Genomic DNA, 19848 nt, shown 5'->3' with positions numbered 1-19848 from the left:
CTGTAGCTTGGCTTTCGCTTTCTCTGGCTTTCGCTTTCTCTGGCTTTCGCTTTCTCTTGCTCCGCCCCTTCCTGCTACGTCAGCACGTCCAATGGGGCATGGAAGATCTTTAAATCCCATAACCCTTACAAGGAGATGAACATTATATGAACTTTTATTTGTTTTTGTTCAAGGAGGGATCAACATAATCAGTTAAGTTTAGGATTCTAATGTGAAAAGACACAAAAACTCATTATAGTAGAGGGAAAGGAGGGAGGGAGAGGAGCACTGTATGAAATTTACTCTCATTGGTTTGGGTTCAAGGAGGGAATAACATACTTTATTAATTATAAAAATCTATTGTGCTATATAGGCCATAGGAGGGGAAAGGGGGAGAAAAAGGGAGGTGGTTAGAAGGGAGGGAAGAAGTAGCAAGGAGGAAGGGTAGGTAAAGGGAGGGGAGTGCATTGGGAGGGGATAATGAGGAATGTGGTGGTCAAAAGGAAAACTCTTAAGGAGGGGAAGGGAGAAGGGAGAAATAAAAGCATAAACAGGGGAGGGAATAGGATGGTGGGAAAGACACAGATGGTAATCATAATTGTGAATGGGATGAACTCTCCCATGAAACAGAGGCAGATAGCAGAATGGATTAAAAACCATAATCTTACAATGTGCTGTCTATAAGAAACACATTTGAAACAGGGGGATACCCACAGGGTAAAGGTAAAAGGCTGGAGTTGAATATATTATGCTTCAGCTAAAGTAAAAAAAAGCTGGGATAGCAATCCTTATCTTAGATAAAGCAAAATAAAAAATAGATCTAATTAAAAGAGATAATGAAGGAAACTATATCCTGCTAAAAGTCACCATCAAGAATGAAGGAATATCATTACTAAACAAAATTCCTAGAGTAGAAGTTAAGGGAATTAGAGGAAGAAATAGATAGCAAACTATACTAGTGGGGGACCTCAATCTCCCCCTCTATGAACTTGATAAATCTAATCTCAAAATAAATAAGAAAGAAGTTAAGGAGGCAAATAGAATTTTAGAGAGGGTAGATATGATAAACCTCTGGAGAAAACTGAATGGGGATAAAAAGGAATATAACCTTCTTCTCAGTGGTATATGGCACATACACAAAAATTGACCATGTACTAGGGCATAAAAACCTCACAATTCAGTGCAGAAAGGCATAAATATTAAGTGCATCCTTCTCAGATCATGATGCAATAAAAATTATATGTAATAAAGACTAATATGGAATGAAAGACTAAAAACTAATTGGTAACTAAATAATTTAATCCTAAAGAATGAGTGGGTCAAACAAGAAATCATAAAAACAATCAGTAATTTCATTCAAGAGAATGAAAATAATGAGACAACATAGCAAAACTTGTGGGATGCAGCAAAGGCAATTCTTAGGGTAAATTTTATATGTCTGAATGCATATGTGAATACAATAGAGAAAATGGAGGTCAATAAATTGGGCATGCAACTGAAAAAGCTAGAAAAAGAACAAATTGAAAATCCCCAATTTAATACTAAATTAGAAATAATGAAAACCAAAGGAGAGGTTAATAAAATTGAAATTAAGAAAACTATTGAATTAATAAATAAAACTAAGAGCTGGTTTTATGAAAAAAAAAACAACAATAAAATTTATAGACCTTTAGTCAAAATGATAAAGAAAGAAGAAAACCAAATTACAAGTATAAAAAATGAAAAGGAATGAATAGGAAATTAATACAATAATTAGGAATTATTTTGTCCAATTGTATACAAACAAATTTGACAATCTTAGTGAAATGGATGAATATTTAGAAAAATGTAAGTTGCCCAGATTAACGGAAGAGGAAGTAAATTGCTTAAATAACCACATCTCAGGAAAAAAAAAATTGAACAAGCCATCAATGAACACCCTAGGAAAAAACCTCCAGGGCCAGATAGATTTACTAGTGAATTCTACCAACATTTAAAGAACAATTTATTCCAAGACTTTAAAAACTATTTGGGAAAATTGGAGAAGAAGGAGTCCTACCAAATTCTTTTTATGACACAAATATGGTTCTGATACCTAAATCAGGAAGAGACAAAATGGAGAAAGAAAATTATAGACCAATTTCCCTCATGAATATAGATGCAAAAATTTTAAAGAAAATATTAGCAAAAAGACTATAGCAACTTATCCTGACAATAATACACTTGAATCAGGTAGGATTTGTTCCAGGAATGCAAGGATGGTTCAATATTAGGAAAACTATCAGTATAATTGACCATATCAACAACAAAACTAGCAGAAACCATATGATTATCTCAATAGATGCAGAAAAGCCTTTAGACAATATACAATACCCATTCCTATTGAAAACACTAGAAAGTATAAGAATAAATAAAGTCTTCCTTAAAAGAATAAATAGCATCTATCTAAAACCCTCAGCAAGTGTTATATGCAATGGAGATAAGCTAGAAGCATTTCCAATAAGATCAGGGGTGAAACAAGGATGTCCACTATCACCCCTCTCATTCAATTTGGTACTAAAAATGTTAGCAGTTACAATAAGAGAAGAAAAAAGAAATCAAAGGAATCGAATTGGGCAAAGAAGAGACTAAGCTGTCACTCTTTGCAGATGATGTGATGATATACCTACAGAATCCTAGAGAATCAAGTAGAAAACTACTTGATATAATAAAGAAATTTGGCAAAGTTGCAGGATATAAAATAAACCCACATAAATCCTCAGCATTTCTATATATTTCTAACAAAATCCAACAGCAAGAGGGGGGGAAGAGTCAAGATGGCAGAATAGAAACAGGACTTTCTCACAGCTCCAACTACCACTTCCCCCAATTCATGTAAAAAATCACTCTAGACAAATTTTGGAGCTACAGAACCCACAAAATGACACGGAGAAACTAACCTCCCACTGAGGACAGCCCAGCAGGCCGGCAGGAAGCAGCCAGCACAGTGCTCTGGGAGCTGACTCTGGCCCCACCTGAGCCCAAGGTTTTAGCCCCAGGGTGGGCCTGATCAGCTGCTGGCTGGAGGGACTTCAGACCACCAGCAGCTGTGGAGGTTGCCAGAATTTTCAACCCACAGATGCCAAGGACAAAGTGAGAGTTCAGTGCAGTGTGGACTTTGGGACCTGGGAATTCAGGGTGTGATCCGACCTTTGCCCCCGGGGCAAGAAGTGGCTGAGGCGCTGTGGCTCTGCAGCCATTGTCATGTGGCAGCTTCAGCTCCTGGCCTGCAGAGGGTAGGGGGACCAAGTGACCAGTCTGAGGGGTAATCGTTCTTGCTTTAACCTGCTTGGATCTGGATTTCAGTCTAGGCTAGAGGTCCTGGGGTGCGTGACCAGCTTGCCAGAGCATGTGGAGACCTCAGAGAGGGCACCCAACTAATACCTTCGGCAGCTGCAAAAACCCCAGTGTTTGGGATAAAGCTCCTGTTTCTGGTGGCAGAGTCCTACTGTGGCAAAATTGATCTACTACTCTATTCCTCAGCCAGTACCAATTAGTTTTGATGACTGCTGCTTTATAATACAGATTAAAATCTGGTATGGCTAAGCCACCTTCCCTAGCATTTCTAGTCATTAATTCCCTTGATATTCTGGACCTTTTGTTCTTCCAAATGAATTTTGTTACTACTTTTTTCTAGCTCTATAAAGTAATTTTTTGATAGATTGATTGGTATGGCACTAAATATGTAATTTAATTTAGGTTAAATTGGCATTTTTATTATATTAGCTCGACCCAGCCACAAGCAACTGAAGTTTTTCCAATTAGTTAGATCTGACTTTATTTGTGTGAAAAGTGTTTTGTACTTGTGTTCATATAGGTCCTGGGTTTGTTTCTGGCAGGTAGATTCCCAAATATTTTATAATATCAACAGTAACTTTAAATGGAATTTCTCTATCTCTTCTTGTTGGATTTCTTTTTTTCCTCTCTCTTTTTTATTTTTTACTTTACATCATCCATTTCCACAAGATTTTGAGCTACAAATTTTCTCTCCAATTTTCCCTACCCACCACCCCAAAACAGAGTTTCCACTGAATATCCCCTCCCTCAATCTGTTCTCTCCCATATCTTCTTCCATTCCCCCTTTGGCTTTCCAGTAGGGCACAGTGGATCTCTATACCCCAGTGCCTGTATATCTCATTTCCCAGTTAAATGTAAAATATTAATAATAATATTTATATATATTTTTAGGCATTTGATTTTAAAACTTTTGATTCCAGATTCTTTCCCTTCCTCCCTTGCCACCCACCTTCACTGGAAAGATAAGCAATTCAATATAGGTTGTACATGAGTAGCTATGCAAAACATTTCCATAGTGTATATATTGTGGAAGACTGACTATATTTCCCTCTATCATATTCCACCCCCCACTTGTTCTATTCTCTACTTTGATCCTTTCCCTTTTCAAAAGTGGGTGCTTCCAACTTCCCTCCCCCCAGCCTGCCCTCCCTTCAATTATCCCCCCTCTCTTCTCCTTCCCCTCAACTCTCCTGTAGAGTGAGATACCCTATTTAATGTGTATGTCATTCCCTCCCTAAGCCAAATTCAATGAGAATAAGGTTGATTCATTCCCTTTTGCCTTCCAGTTCCTCCCTCCATTGTAACAATTTTCCCTCACCTCTTCTATATTAGATAATTTACCCCCCTTCTGTCTCTCCCCACCTCCTCTCATTATATTCCTCTCTCACCTCTTATTTTCACCTTTTATGTATCATCCTTTCCTATTCAATTGGTCCTGTGCCCTCTATGTATACTTGTAGGCATATATACACACACTCACATATGTATGCCCATATACCCTCCTATATATGTATACATATACGTACATATATATAAACATATACACATATATACATTTCTATTCCCTTCAGCTATCCTCATATTGAGAAAAGTTTCATAAGTTACAATTATCGTTTTTCCATGTAGGAATACAAGTAGTTCAGCTTTGATCAGTGGCTTATGATTTCTTTTCCCTGTTTACATTCTCAAGCTTCTCTTGCTTCTTGTATCTGAATGTCAAATTTTCTATTCAACTCTGGTTTTTTCATCAAGAATGCTTAAAAGTCCTCTATTCCACTGAATGACCATATTTTCCTCTGGAACATGCTACTCAGTTTTGCTGGGTAAGTGATTCTTGGTTTTAATCCCAGCTCCTTTGACCTCTGGAATATTATATTCCAAGCCCTTTGATCCCTCAATGTAGAAGCTGCCAGGTCCTGAGTTATCCTAATTGTGTTTCCACAATATTCAAATTGTTTCTTCCTGGCTGCTTGTAATATTTTCTCCTTGATCTGGGAATTCTGGAACCTGGAATATTCCTAGGAACTTTCTTTTTGGGATCTTTTTCAGGAGGTAATCAGTGGACTCTTTTAACTTCTATTTTGCCCTCTGGTTCTAAAATATCAGGGCAGTTTTTCTTGAGAATTTCTTGAAGGATGATTTCTAGGTTCTTTTTTTGATCATGGCTTTCAGGTAGTCCAATAATTTTTAAATTATCTCTCCTGGATCTATTTTCCAGGTCAGTGGTTTTCCCAGTGAGATATTTCACATTGCCTTCTATTTTTTTATTTGTTTGGAACTGTTTAATAGTGTCTTGATTTCTCATAAAGTCACTAGCTTCCATTTGCTCCAATCTAATTCTGAAGGAATGATTCTCTTCGGTGAGCTTTTGAGATTCTTTTTCCATCTGGAAAATTTGGCTTTTTAAGGCATTCTTCTCCTTATTGCCTTTGTGAGCCTCTTTTTCCATTTGAGTTAGTCTATTTTTTTAAGGTGTTATTTTCTTCAGTCAAGCTGTTGACTCTCATTTCATAATTTTCTTGCATGATTCTCATTTCTCTTCCCAATTTTCCTCCACTTCTCTTATTTGATTTTCAAAACCCTTCTTAAGCTCTTCTATGGCCTGTAAGCAGCTTATTCTTTTATTGGAAGCTTTTGGTGCAGGAGTTCTGACTTTGCTGTCTTCCTCCTGTTCCATGCTTTGATTCTTTTTGTCCCCAAAATATGAGTATAAAGTTGGGTTGCTCTGTGTGCTTTGCTTCCTTTGCCTGCTCATGTTGCCCCTCAATTGCTGGATCCTTGGGCTTTTTGCCACAGTAGGACTCTGCCACCAGAAACAGGAGCTTTATCCCAAACACTGGAGTTTTTGCAGCTGCCGAAGGTATTAGTTGGGTGCCCTCTCTGAGGTCTCCACATGCTCTGGCAAGCTGGTCACGCACCCCAGGACCTCTAGCCTAGACTGAAATCCAGATCCAAGCAGGTTAAAGCAAGAACGATTACCCCTCAGACTGGTCACTTGGTCCCCCTACCCTCTGCAGGCCAGGAGCTGAAGCTGCCACATGACAATGGCTGCAGAGCCACAGCGCCTCAGCCACTTCTTGCCCCGGGGGCAAAGGTCGGATCACACCCTGAATTCCCAGGTCCCAAAGTCCACACTGCACTGAACTCTCACTTTGTCCTTGGCATCTGTGGGTTGAAAATTCTGGCAACCTCCACAGCTGCTGGTGGTCTGAAGTCCCTCCAGCCAGCAGCTGATCAGGCCCACCCTGGGGCTAAAACCTTGGGCTCAGGTGGGGCCAGAGTCAGCTCCCAGAGCACTGTGCTGGCTGCTTCCTGCCGGCCTGCTGGGCTGTCCTCAGTGGGAGGTTAGTTTCTCCGTGTCATTTTGTGGGTTCTGTAGCTCCAAAATTTGTCTAGAGTGATTTTTTACATGAATTGGGGGAAGTGGTAGTTGGAGCTGTGAGAAAGTCCTGTTTCTATTCTGCCATCTTGACTCTTCCCCCCCTCTTGCTGTTGGATTTTGTTAGAAATATATAGAAATGCTGAGGATTTATGTGGGTTTATTTTATATCCTGCAACTTTGCCAAATTTCTTTATTATATCAAGTAGTTTTCTACTTGATTCTCTAGGATTCTGTAGGTATATCATCACATCATCTGCAAAGAGTGACAGCTTAGTCTCTTCTTTGCCCAATTCGATTCCTTTGATTTCTTTTTTCTTCTCTTATTGTAACTGCTAACATTTTTAGTACCAAATTGAATGAGAGGGGTGATAGTGGACATCCTTGTTTCACCCCTGATCTTATTGGAAATGCTTCTAGCTTATCTCCATTGCATATAACACTTGCTGAGGGTTTTAGATAGATGCTATTTATTCTTTTAAGGAAGACTTTATTTATTCTTATACTTTCTAGTGTTTTCAATAGGAATGGGTATTGTATATTGTCTAAAGGCTTTTCTGCATCTATTGAGATAATCATATGGTTTCTGCTAGTTTTGTTGTTGATATGGTCAATTATACTGATAGTTTTCCTAATATTGAACCATCCTTGCATTCCTGGAACAAATCCTACCTGATTCAAGTGTATTATTGTCAGGATAAGTTGCTATAGTCTTTTTGCTAATATTTTCTTTAAAATTTTTGCATCTATATTCATGAGGGAAATTGGTCTATAATTTTCTTTCTCCATTTTGTCTCTTCCTGATTTAGGTATCAGAACCATATTTGTGTCATAAAAAGAATTTGGTAGGACTCCTTCTTCTCCAATTTTCCCAAATAGTTTTTAAAGTCTTGGAATAAATTGTTCTTTAAATGTTGGTAGAATTCACTAGTAAATCTATCTGGCCCTGGAGGTTTTTTCCTAGGGTGTTCATTGATGGCTTGTTCAATTTTTTTTTTCCTGAGATGTGGTTATTTAAGCAATTTACTTCCTCTTCCGTTAATCTGGGCAACTTACATTTTTCTAAATATTCATCCATTTCACTAAGATTGTCAAATTTGTTTGTATACAATTGGACAAAATAATTCCTAATTATTGTATTAATTTCCTATTCATTCCTTTTCATTTTTTATACTTGTAATTTGGTTTTCTTCTTTCTTTATCATTTTGACTAAAGGTCTATAAATTTTATTGTTGTTTTTTTTTCATAAAACCAGCTCTTAGTTTTATTTATTAATTCAATAGTTTTCTTAATTTCAATTTTATTAACCTCTCCTTTGGTTTTCATTATTTCTAATTTAGTATTAAATTGGGGATTTTCAATTTGTTCTTTTTCTAGCTTTTTCAGTTGCATGCCCAATTTATTGACCTCCATTTTCTCTATTGTATTCACATATGCATTCAGACATATAAAATTTACCCTAAGAATTGCCTTTGCTGCATCCCACAAGTTTTGCTATGTTGTCTCATTATTTTCATTCTCTTGAATGTAATCTCTCCCAGATTGCTTACAATATCAGCCTATATACCTAGATTGTGCATCCATTTAGATTTGATTTTGCTATATGGTGTTAGATATTGGTCTATGCCCAGTTTCTGCCATACTATATTCCAGTTTTCCCAGAAGTTTTGTCAAATAGTGAGTTCTTATCCCCAAAACTGGGGTCTTTGGGTGTATCAAATAGTAGATTACTATAATTATTGGCTGCTGTGTCTCATGTACTCAATCTATTTTATTGATTGAATAGATTGAGTACATGAGACACAGCAGCCAATAACTATAGTAATTTGTAAGTAATATTGTAAGCAATCTGGGAGAGTAAGTAACAGTGTACCTGTCAGACTTATGGAGAAGGGAAGATTTTATGACCAAACAAGAGTTAGAGAGCAGTATTAAATGTAAAATTGATAATTTTGATAACATTAAATTGAAAAGCTTCTGTACAAATAAAGCCAATGTAACCAAGATTAAGAGGGAAGTGGGAAATTGGGAAAGAATTTTTACAACCAGTGTCTCTGATAAAGGCCCCATTTCTAAAATATACAGAGAATTGAGTCAAATCTATAAGAATACAAGTCATTCCCCAATTGATAGATGGTCTATGATATGCACAGGCAGCTTTCAGAAGAAGAAGTTAAAGATATGTATAAGCATATGAAAAAATGTACTAAATTACTATTGATTAGAGAAATGCAAATCAAAACAACTTTCAGGTACCACATCTCACAGGTCAGATTGGCTAAGATGGCAAAACAGGAAAATGACAAATGCTGGAGAGGTTGTAGAAAAATTGGAACACTAATGCATTGTTGATGGAGTTGTGAACTGATCCAACTATTCTGGAGAGCAATCTGGAGCTATGCCCAAAGGGCTATAAATAAGTGCATACCCTTTGACCCAGCAAAGAAATGGCTCTTTCTCTTCTTTGATACTCCTTATCCTGTGGATCCATGTAACTAAACAAAGCAATAAACCCAGTTTATTATTCTTATCTTTTCTAGACATTTTTGTCTTTTTATGAGCTTTAATTCTATTGATACTAACTTTACAGGACTCTGACATGCTTTTTTATTCATCCTTTATTGTCAGCCCTTTTTCTACAAATGTCTGTTTTTATTTTAATTTTTTGCTTTTTGGAGAGGGGAAGGTGGGGCAATTGGGGTTAAGTGACTTGCGCAAGGTCACATGGCTAGTTTTGTGTTAAGTGTCTGATGCTGGATTTGAGGTCCTCCTGTCTCCAGGGTCAGTGAAACAAAGGAGTAAAATACAGATTTATAGAATCTTTAGGATTCCACCAGACATGAATACCTGATTTAATTCATCCATAAATGTAATTGCGGAGCTTAAGAGCTCTCAGATGAAAAAGAAAATGTTGTCAGTAGCCTAGTAGAGACATATCACTTAACAAGGAATTTCAGTCAGAATTATCCAGGATTACTCTCCATCAGTGAGAAATGAAATGAAAACTTAACATATAAAGGGAAATAGTTTGTCTCATTTGAGAATTTATCCTGTACATCTTATCGTAAACCTTTCCATGATTCTCTTGAATCTTGTATTTGAAAATCAAATTTTCTATTCAGCTCAGATCTTTTCAACAAGAATGTTTGAAAGTTCTCTATTTCATTGAATGTCCATTTTTCCCCTGAAGTATTACACTTAGTTTTCTTTTGTTAAATTTTATAAGACTTCATGCAAATACATTTTTACAACCTTCCATCCATGATCAAGTGTCTATTATTCCTATATTTTTCCATCATAGTACCAAAGATACTCAGAAGCCATAATAACGCTGAGAGTCACAGCATCCTTCAGCCTTCCCACAAACCAATACAAGATCAATAGCTAATCATGAGCCTGTCTGATGCCTTGCCTGAGCGTCCTCTCTCCCCCACTGTCTTGCTAGGTCTGACCAACTTCCTGTGGGCTCTGCTTCCCTTCAGCAAACTCCTTCCACCACAGGTTCCATTTGACTACATTCAGCCTATTAGAGGGCAGAGTTTATCTTCATAGCAGGGAAGCTTCCTATGGGTTCTATGACCCTTTAGCAAATTCCCTCCATCACAGGCTCCACTTGATTAAATTCAGCCTATTAGGGGGCAGATTTTACTTTCAAAGCAGGGGAGGTCTTCAAACTCCCCCCTAGGTCTATTAAGGGAAGATCTTCAAATTCCCATTCTCATTACACCACCTTAGCAATAAGTTATGTTTTGTTGGGAATGTTTTGATTTAGTTTTTTTTGCTGAATAAATAGAGAGCTTACTATACTATACAATCAGAATCTTAAAGTTATTCACAGCAGCAGTCCTCAGGATAACTGCTCAGGAGAGCTGCTTGTGATTGGCTTTACAATTCTGCAACATGAGTACAAAGAACAAATCATAGAAATGATAAATAATTTCATTAATGAGATATGGTCAATTATGCTAAATCCAACCTGATTATAGTATGTGATTTTTGTGATGTATTGTTGTATTGTCCTTGCTAGCATTATATTTATAATTTTTGCATCAATATTCATTAGGGAAATTGGCCTATAGTTTCTTTTTTCTTTTTAGCTCTTTCTGATTTAAGTATCAATACAATGTTTGTGTCATAGAAGGAATTCAGTGCAGGATTCTTATCTGTTTTTTCAAATCTTTTAATGTAGTATTGGAATTAATTGATCTTTAAATATTTGGCAGAATTAGCTTATAACTTTTTGGTTAGATTTATCTAGGTATGATAGTGGATAAATTGAAGATTCCCCATTATTGCAGTTTTGTTGTCTGTTTCCTCCTCTGACTCATTTTTTTTCCATCAAGAATTTGGATGCTATGCCATTTGGTGCATATATGTTCAATACTGATGTTAATTCATTTTTTATAGTATCTTTGGGCCAAATGTATTTTCCATGATTATCTCTTTTAATTGGGAATGTCTCAAGTCTACATTTCTCTTTGAGCTTTTGGTTGTAGATGTTTCCAAGTCATTGTTTTCCTCTGAGTTTGTTTTGAGCTTTCCTTTCACCATGGTGAGGTTCTTTTTTTGTTGGTGTTGTTTGCCCAGTTCCCCCAGTCTTCTTTCTTTCTTTCTTCCTTCCTTCTTTCCTTCCTTCCTTCCTTCCTTCCTTCCTTCCTTCCTTCCTTCCTTCCTTCCTTCCTTCCTTCCTTCCTTCCTTTCTTTCTTTCTTTCTTTCTTTCTTTCTTTCTTTCTTTCTTTCTTTCTTTCTTTCTTTCTTTCTTTCTTTCTTTCTTTCTTCCTTCCTCCCTCCCTTCCTCCCTCTCTTTCTTTCTTTCTTTCTTTCTTTCTTTCTTTCTTTCTTTCTTTCTTTCTTTTTAATAACCTCTTAATTGCTTTGTAATTTGCACAGATGGTATAATTCAAACTCGTGTTTTTACTTAATAGACTATGAACTATCACACTGCATAGCTTTAAAAGCACAGAAATAATATTGGCTTATGAATTTTTAAAAATTACATTTGAATAACATTCTTAAGGTTAATTCATAAAATTAAGTCCTGGGATTGAATAAATTGAGGAGAAAGCTAATTTAAGGGAGAAAGTTCCTAACACACTCACACACATCTTTTTCCATGAATTTGCAGTAGTGCATTTTGGCCATTTTCATACTCATGAAAGTCTTGCTACTTTGCTAGCAAACAGGGAAATTTACAAAGCTGTTACTTTAAAATATGGCAGGGTGGGTATAAACTTGGCTCCTGGAATACATTGTAAAGAGGAGCCTTCAAAGTCAGTCCGGTTTGAAGCTATTGACTTGGTCTAGATTTGAAGGACTCTATCAATTTCTGGAAAACCACCATTATTCATTATTAAATCTCACAACCAGAAACAAAGAAGCAGATTACAAACTAAAAAATTCATGTTGCCACTTGACTGGGGGAGGGTTCTCTTCCCTAAAAGGGCAGGAGGTGAGATGCTACCAGTTACAAATCCTTTTTCCAGGACCAGAACAACAGAAAGGGCAATCACACTGGATTCATCATCAGCCTTTTGGGTGTGGAGCACAATATGAGCCATGAAATTGCCTGTTTCAGCTATTCTTTTTTCCTTTTCTTTTTTTTTTTTGGGGGGGGGGAGCTGGGCAATTGGGTTTAAGTGACTTGCCCGAGGTCACACGACTAATAAGTGTTTAAGTGTCTGAGGCTGAATTTGAACTGAGGTCCTCCTGACTCCAGGGCTGGTGCTCTATTCACTGCACCACTTAGCTGCCCCTCAGCTATTCTTCAATAGAGAAACTGAACATCATCTTTGGGAATTATCATGAAAGGGGAGAGAAGATGAGAGGGACTGATCATCTCTCAGGGTAGATATGGTGGCTGCTCTGAAAGATCTCCATCTTTATTAAAAGTAGATGAAACCCCAGTGAACAGGGAAAGAGCAACTGAAAATACCTTTGACAGGAATAACTCTAGGCTTCAGTGAACACATTTCCACTTGGAAAAGACATTCATGATTAGTTAGCACTTCTGGATAGGATCAAGGGTTTTTTCTGATTTGTACCTTTCCTGATGAAATGCCTTGATTCTCTAGTTCTGTGACAATCCTAAGTCGATCTACATAGGCCTATAGTGTCAAAGATGCCAAGTAAAGATGATTTCTACCCATCCAATAATTAATAGAGCTCTATGGTCCAGGTTTTAACAAAAAGCGCTGTTGTGCCTCAACCTGGGATATGAAAATTAAAATGTGGGTTAGTGCATAGTTAAAGTTTTCCACACCAGGACCCTTGATAGGGTCAGCCTGCTGCTGGTTCCTTTCTTGGTTCAATGCTCTTGAGCTACCTCCACTGTGGCCTTTATGCTTGATGTGGCCTTGTCTATAGCTGGTTTATTTGAGTGATCCTATTCTCTAAAAATAGCACTTCCTATACAGATATTTGTGGACCCCACTTCAATCACATGTTGGAAATCCATGGATATGCCCATAGTCAGTTCCACGTAGTCAATGGAGATACTGAGCTTCTCACACAGCTTTTTTTTGGCAAAGACAATAAAACCAGGAAGTCTGGGTTGGGTCCTTGACTGAGGTCATATCCAAAGCTCCCAATGGTCATTAGACCCACAAACTCCAGTCTGGGACAATGGGCGTTGATGTGTTCCAGCATGACCACTATCTCTGAAGGTGGGAGCTCATGTTTACTTTCCTACTCTTGTTAATCTGCACCATGACTTTTAATCTCTCTGGAGAGCCTTTCTTCTGCTAGGAATTATTTACTTTGCCAACTTTACAGAGGCCAAAGTTTCCAGCATGTAGAGGTTGGGGACAGCAATCAATTTGCTGACATTATGTTTCTGCAGGTAGCCAATGAAATGCCATTTTATCTTAGGACGTGGAGATAGAATTTTAGTATTTGATGCTTTTTCTAATAGCTTCTAAACATAGTTCTCTCCAAAGTTGCACTGTCCACAAGCATATGCCTCAATTACCATGTCAGCAGGCTTGGTTTTGCTTACAGCTACTAGCCAGGGCTGAATGGCTGGGAGATCCCGGAGGGCTGCTGTGCCACTGTCTGCTACACCTGTTCCTTCATCAACTGCAGTGCTAGCCTGTCACCCAAATTGTCCGACATGCTTGCAGCTCTCCATATAGCCCAAGCAGCTTCAGAAAGACCTCTCCCTTCCCCTGGCCCCCAGACTTATTTCTTGACTTTGGACTTTATGTTAAAGTTGGGCTTTGCTCACCTCTAGTGGGAATGATTGGCCTGAAACTCTGTCTTTTTTGTTCTTCTGGAGGCAGCTAGGTGGTTTAATGAATAGAGCTCTGGGCCTGGAGTCAGGAAGACCTAAATTCAAAATTGGTCTCCAGCACTTACTAGTTCTGTGACCCTGGGCAAGTCACTTCATCTCTTTGCCTCAATCCACTGGAGAAGGAAATGGCAAACAATTCCAGTTCTTACCAAGAAAGTTTCATGGGCAGTATTGATGTGCTATGGTCCTTGTGGTCACAAAGAGTCTGATACCACTGAACAACAGCTGTTTTCACAGCATGATCTGGGAGTTCTGTAGGTTTTGGGTGTTTCCAGTATGGTATGATCTAGGAAGAGGTCTGTGGTCACTGACCTCCTCTCCTATGCTCTGGTCCTTGCATAGTTATGGACCCTGCTCCCTCATGACTGTGACTATTCCTTTTCACTCTGGAACTACTATCTGGTACCGGGTAATGAGCAACAGAGCCGTTAAACTGCCCTTGTTTGCTCCTAATACTAGTACAGGAGTACAGGTGTTTAGTTCCTTTACCATCCCTGGTCTCTGGGTAGTCCAGGTGCCATCATATACTGGTGGCGTTCTCTTCATTTACTGTGCTCCTGGCCAGCCTCTACCTTAGTGTTCACAAACCTCTTTCTGTCCTCCTAATCTGCCCTGGACTGGAAAAATGTCTTACACTGACTCTGTCTGCTTTTCTGATCAGAATTCAGTCTGGCACACTCTTTTAGGTTGTTGTTGGGGAGCTAAAGCAAAAATACTACCTTCCACTCAATCATTTGACTCTGCCTCCCCATATTGTATTGATAGTTAATTCTGAGCTGCTGTTTGATCTTTTAACATCTCAGAGTGCTGTCATTTCCCCACTGACCTGAGAGAATATCCAAAATAGCAGTTATCTTGCTAGAAGAACTGATAGGTAAAATTCAGCCAAACTGACTCTCTTGTCCTTCTTTATACATATTAGTCCATCTCCAATTAATCAACAGTCATTTATTAAGTACCTGTTGTTTAGCAGGCACTGGGATTACAAATACGAAGAATGAAACAATCCCTACTCGATAATAATAATAATAGTTAGCATTTATATCGTGCTCTAAAGTTTGCAAAGCACTTCTCTGAGGTAATCTCATTTGATCACAAGAATCCTGTGAAGTAAGTTCTATTATTAAACTCATTTTATAATTGAGGAAATTGAGGCTGAGAGGTTATATGACTTTCCCAGGTTCACACAGCTAGAAAGTGACAGAAGCCACTACTGAAAAGGGAAAAGGGGTTGCCAGTATGTAATGGGAATTTGAAGATATTCCCTGTCCCTTAATAGGCCTAGGGGGAATTTGAAGACCTTTTCTGCTTTGAAAATAAACTCTGCCCCCAAATAGACTGAATGTTGTCACATAGAGCCTGTGGTGGGAGGAGTTTGCTAAAGGGTAAAACAGAGCCCACAGGAAGCTAGGAGCCATAGCTAGACTAGACAGCTTAGGGAGGGGATGTTCAGGCAAGGAGTCAGATAGGCTCATGAGTAAATATTGATCTTATATTGGTTTGTGGGAAGGCTAAAGGATGCTGTGGCTGTCTGTGTTTTATGGCTTGCTAACTTCTTTACTACTATGATAGAATTGGCTTACTGGTTTTGGGACTTGGTATTCTGGTGTTTGAATAAATGTTTTTGGTTCTGCCCTCTATATGGAGAGTCTGCTTTATTTTGTGATTGAGCACTATATAAGAATACTTATAGTTATGGTCAGTGCTGTAAATATTGCATTGGCACTACACAGTGGAGAAAGTTTAAGAGGTCCTGCTCTATGGCCGTAATGCACTCCCTCCTTTGCTTCATCTCTTAGAAATTTCAAAATTCAGATGAAAGACCACATTCTACACGAAGCCTTTCCTGATTCCTTATCTGCTATAGCCTTTGCCCTCAAATTACCATCTATTTGTAAACCTCTCTATTTGTAACTTGTGTTGATGTAGTATCTTCCTGTTGAATGTAACCTCCTTCAGGGTAGAGACTTTCATTATTTTTGTCTCTGCATCTCTATAGCTTTGCACAATGCTTAGCACATAGTAGGTACTTAATACTTATTGACTGACATAGCCACACTGGAAAAGTGAAAGGTGTAGACCATTGGTATGGGCTATCACCTCAGAACAGCCTGGCTAAGTTTGGAGAAGCCTCTCACCAGATGATGAATATTTGGGCCAAAGCCTTTGGTGAAAACCATCTACTAAGTAAATGGATTTCAATCTGCATCAACAGAAAAAGTTCACACACAGACAAAATCATTGATCTTTTGAAGTGAAGTAGGCAACATTTTTACTAAACATGCAAAATCCAAGGAGTTAAGTATCTGATGTTTTTTTTTTTAAATAAATGGTGTTCTAAATGCCACAAAAACTCACAAATCTGATCACGTAGCCATTTCATTTTCTCAAGCTAGGGACTAGTTTTATAGGTCTATCTCCAAGCCTAGCTATTCAGGCATGAAATTGATCAGTAGGAGTATAGTCAGTGGTCCATAGTTCATTTTTGGTATATAGGTAGAATATTAATAATTGAATCTTAGTTGAGTTTATTAATGTTTTCAGTTCTTCAGATCTGGAATTACATTTGCATAATCATGAGACTGATTCCCCTTCTATAAATGATAGTTCTTTAACCTTAGAACAGGTATGTTATTAAGAGCAAACCAATTTTAATGAACACAAGCATGTACGTGTAGGCTTTCACATAGAAGGGTTGCTGCAGGTGAGCCAGGGCCAGGAACTAAGAATTTTTTCAACTAGAAATTATTACTTAGAAAGTTAATGAACTCTTCTAATAATTCATAGATTTGGAGAAAAAGGGGATTGTCAAAGACTATTTAGTACAACTATGTTATTTTATGATTAAGGAAACTCAAGTATTGCCCAAAGTAACAAGAAGAGTCAGGATATGAACTCAAATATTTTGTTTTTGTTTTTGCTTTTGGAGGGCAATTGGGGTTAAGTGACTTGCCCAAGGTCACACGGCTAGTTTTTGTGTTAAGTGTCTGGGCCTGATTTGAACTCAGGTCCTCCTGACTCCAGGGCCGATGCTCTATTCACTGTGCCGCCTTGCCACCCCCGAACTCAAATCTTTTGACTCCAAATTCAGCACTCTTTCCATTACTACCCACCTCTCTTGAAGAGGCACAACTGGAGGAGATTTGGAGTGGTACTTCTTGTTCTCAAATTGTCGGCAATGGAGGTGAAAGAATAAAAGAGGATTTGATGGGGCTATGGACAAGCTATCATTTTTCTCTTGGAGTTGTGAATTGATTTTGTCTTTTTAAAAAGCAATATGGTAATACACTATCAATTATAGAACTTTTTGTGTCTTTTGACCTTGTTTATGGGGCAGTTAGATGTTGAAATAGTGCTGAGTCTGGAGTCAGGAAGACTCCTCCTCTTGAATTCAAATTTGGCCTCAGTCACTTACTAACTGTGTGACCCTGCACAAGTCTTTTAGCCCTGTTTGCCTCAGTTGCCTCTCTCTGTAAAATGAGCTGGAGAAGGAAATGGCAAACCATTCCAGTATCTTTGCCAAGAAAACCCCAAATGGGATCACAAAGAGTCAGACATAACTGCAACGACTGATCAACAAATCTGTTTATGACAGGAAGAGACTGGCAAAAAACCCCTGTCTGTCAAGCAATTGGGGAATAGGGGAACAGTTTGTGGCATATTAATGTAACAAAAATGGTAAATACTGATAAAGTAAAGACATATGAAAGACTTTATACAGTTTTATAAGGGAACAGTTTTTTGCAATCATTTACATTTTAAAATAATTTACTGTTTTCATATGGTCATTGAAAAAGGACATTGAAAAAGAATTGAGGGGGACATAGTAGATGGATTTTTTTTCATTACTAGAAGCATGATATATATATATATAGAATTGTTTATATGGTTAGATTTGAAAGGGTTGAATTTCTTATTAAGAGGATTGAAATTAAGAGTTTTTTTAAGTTAGATTTTTTTAGGATATTGTTAATGGAGTATTCGTTATCCTAATTCTTCCTGAGAGAAATCTCCTTTTTCCCCTTTCATTTTAAAACTATATCACTTTAGTTATTGCTGTTTTTTAGTTAGTTTTTATATTTTATTTTTTCAAATACATGTAAAAACAATTTTTAAATTTTTTAAAAATTCTGAGTTTCAAATTCTCTCCCTCCTTTCCTCCCTATTCTCCCCTTCAGAAGGCAAGCAATTTGATATAATTATACATGTACAGTCATGCAAAACATTTCCATAGTAGCCATGTTGTGAAAGAAAATACAGATTAAAAAAGCCCAAGAAAAATAAAGTTAAAAAAAGTATGCTTTGGTTTGTATTTAGACCCTATCAGTTCTTTCTCTGGAGGCGTGGATAGAATTTTTCATCATAAGTCCTTCATAAATTGGGATCATTGTATTGTTAAGAATAGCTGTCATTCACAGTTATCATCCTGCACTATTGCTGTTACTGCATACGGTGTTTTTTCTAGTTCTTCCCACTTTGCATCAGTTCATATAAGTTCACAGGTTGTTCTAAAACCATCTTGCTCCTTATTTCTTATAGCTAGTAGTATTCCATCACAATCATAAACCATAAATTATTCAGCCATTTCCCAGTTGAGGGGCATCCCCTTAATTTCTAATTCTTTGCCACAACAAAAAAGAGCTGCTATAAATATTTTTGTATATATAGGTTCACCTCAAAGTTTCAGGGTATAAAAATAAATTTATTAATTAGATCATCCAATAATAAATAAATTGATGATCAGTGGTTTCTCTCAACAAGGGACAGTCCGGAACCAGTGTAAAGCCAGGTCTGTCTCCTTGACAACAAATTACGAGGAACTCCCCTGACAAGAGAAATACAACCCCTGATTGGTGGATAGTAAATGAAGAGGTGGGCTAAGCGCTCTCAACTCCAGATTATTCGTTGTTGGGGAGCAGGGGAGGTCAGCTGAGAACGTGGTTTGTTTATGAGATTCAAGGCCCTTCTAGCAATTTAGGTGCCCCATCAGGATCTTTTTGTCTTGTTCTCCATGAGCTGGGCCACCCCAAACTCTAATAAAGGGACCTAGGTCACATGAATAACTTTTGGTCTCCTTCAGTAAGGAGAACCAGCTCAGTTTGGCTTTTGTTTATGGGATAAAGAGAAACTCAGACCAGTTCCTAAAAGTGTTTTTTCTGTGTAAGCTAAACTAAAAATTGGGATTTTAAAAACAGAAAAGGAAACATTACAAATTAATATTAATAACAAAATGGTACAGCATTAAAATTAATTTTATTCAGGTTTACAACTTCACCAAAAATGCATTAGTGTCCCAATTTTTCCACGTCCCCTCCAACATTGCAATTTTTCTTTTCTGTCCTTTTAGCCAATCTGGTGGGTGTGAGGTGGTACCTCAGAGTTGTTTTAATTTGTATTTCTCTAATGAATAGTGATTTAGAGCATTTTTTCATGTACATACATTCATATATAGCTTTGATTTCTTCTTCTGAAAACTGTCTTCATATTCTTTGACCATTTATCAATTGAGGAATGACTCATATTATAAATTTGACTTATGTGTGGGGTAAAAGATCCCTACCAAATTACCTTACTCCAAATTAAACTCAGAGGCTTCTCAATGTAGAAAGTAGAAAGAAGTTTATTACGATTCTTGTGAGAAAAGGACAACTCACACTGAGTGCATTCAATACATTCTCAATGTCAGACTGCACCAGGCATAGAGAAGATACATACTTTTATAGCCCCAGCCCCATTACCTAATTAGAATCCCCCCTTCCTAACCCTCTTCCTCTTGGCTCATTCTCAGGAGCTTTGAGGGCACAATCTAAAACGTGATAAATCTAACCCAAGGACAGTGGCAAAATATGTATATAGTAAGCAGATGCAGTTATTTTGTAAGTTTA

At 37.6% G+C, this 19848-nt stretch overlaps 1 long non-coding RNA gene and 1 pseudogene across 2 annotated transcripts in view; one reads left to right on the top strand and one right to left on the bottom strand.

Moving 5' to 3' along the window:
* LOC138147556 (uncharacterized) overlaps positions 1–19848 on the top strand; it is a 102920-nt gene that overhangs the window by 11291 nt on the left and 71781 nt on the right. The gene's annotated exons all lie outside the window — the stretch shown is intronic.
* LOC138147676 (pyridoxal phosphate homeostasis protein pseudogene) lies at positions 12980–13785 on the bottom strand (annotated as a pseudogene).

This window comes from Petaurus breviceps, unplaced genomic scaffold, assembly GCF_028583685.1.
Source record: "Petaurus breviceps papuanus isolate PSGF00001 unplaced genomic scaffold, PetGlider_PUasm1.0 90804, whole genome shotgun sequence".
Lineage (NCBI taxonomy): Eukaryota > Metazoa > Chordata > Mammalia > Diprotodontia > Petauridae > Petaurus > Petaurus breviceps.
Note: the sequence above shows the minus strand (reverse complement) of the source record. Positions and strands in the feature narration are given on the sequence as shown.